The sequence below is a fragment of the Tupaia chinensis genome, unplaced genomic scaffold (genome assembly GCF_000334495.1).
Source record: "Tupaia chinensis unplaced genomic scaffold, TupChi_1.0 Scaffold000215_1, whole genome shotgun sequence".
Classification (NCBI taxonomy): domain Eukaryota; kingdom Metazoa; phylum Chordata; class Mammalia; order Scandentia; family Tupaiidae; genus Tupaia; species Tupaia belangeri.
The window spans coordinates 5225294-5226944 of NW_006159690.1; positions in this window are offsets into that span (position 1 = coordinate 5225294).

Here is a 1651-nt window from a genome sequence, read left to right on the forward strand (position 1 = left end):
TTGTCCTGTCCTTATCTGTTTTAAGGATAAGGGTGATAGAGGCTTCATAGAATGAATTAGGGAGAGATTCACCCTTTTGGATCTTTAGAAATAACTTGAGCAGAATGAGGGTTAACTCTTTTTTGAAAGTTTTGTAGAATTCAGAGGTGATTCCATTAGGGCCAGGGCTTTTCTTTGTTGGGAGGTTATTCATTATTGATTCAATCTCCTGGCTTGTTATGGGTTTATTCAGACTTTCTATATTCTCCTGGCTCAATCTTGGTAGATTATATATGCCCAGAATTTGTCCATCTCATCCAGATTGTCTTGTTTCTTGGCATACAGATGTTCATAGTATTCTCTAATAATGTTTTGTATTTCTACTATGTCTGTTATTTTGCCTGCTTCATTGCAGATCTGAATCACCTGGTTCCTTTCTCTCTTCTTAGTAAGTCTCACTAGTGGTGTATCAATTTTGTTTATCTTTTCAAAGAACTAGCTTTTACTTTCATTTATTTTCTGTATAGTTCATTTATTTTCTATTTAATTTATTTCTGCTTGTGTCTTTATTATTTCCTTTCTCTTGGAGTTTTTTGGCAGGAAATATGTCTCCCTCAAAAGAAAACAGTGACTCCCTTCCATTTCTTGAAAAAACAGAGGACGTTACCAAAATGTCCGAGAAAGAATTTAGAACATTTATGGTGACCAAATTTTCTGAGTTGAAACACAAAAGAGACAATGAACTACAGGAGATTAGGAAGTCCTTCCATGATATGAAAGAAGAAATGGACACACTAAGAAAGAATCAGATGGAATTATTAGAAATGAGTCTGTAATACAGGAAATCAAAAACTCTCTCAAAAGTATTAAAAGTCGATTAGACCATGATGAAGATTGAAACTCTGATGTAGAAGATAAAACATCTGACCTAGAGACAACCAGCAAAAAGATAGAGAAAAATCACAAAAAAAACCCATGAGGATAACATACGAGAAATACTAGATTCCATTAGATGCCCTAACATCCGAATAATTCATATCCCAGAAGATGAAGAAACTAATAAGGGCTTGGAAAATCTATTCCATGATATCTCAGAAGAAAATTCCACAAGTCTAGAACAGCACTCAAATATCCAGACCCAAGAAATACAGAGGACCCCAGATAGAATCAACCCAAGAAGATCTTCCCCAAGGCACATCTTAGCCAGATTGACAAAGGCCACAGATAAAGATAAGATACTAAAACTGGCAAGAGAGAAACGACAAATGACTTACAAAGGTCACCCCATCAGGCTAACATTGGACTTCTCAACGGAAACAATGCAAGCAGAAAAGAATGGGGAGATGTATTGAAAGTATTAAGAGAGAAACAATTTCAACCAAAATTATTATATCCTGCAAGATTATCCTTCATATGAGAAAAAAAGATGAAAATCTTCTTGAACAAAACCTGAAAGAATTTGCCAACACCAGGCCAGCTCTTCAAGAAACACTGAAGAGGGAACCAGCAGTTAGCGTAATGGCTATGTCGCTGGACTCCCATATAGTTGACCGCGGTTCGCGTCCCGGACCCAGTGGCTTAAAACTCACGCTGGGCGCGTGTGCATGCGTGCCCAAGATCCCGAGAGGAGACTGGAGAAGAAGGGATTGTGGAGTGGCCATCCTTCCTGAGG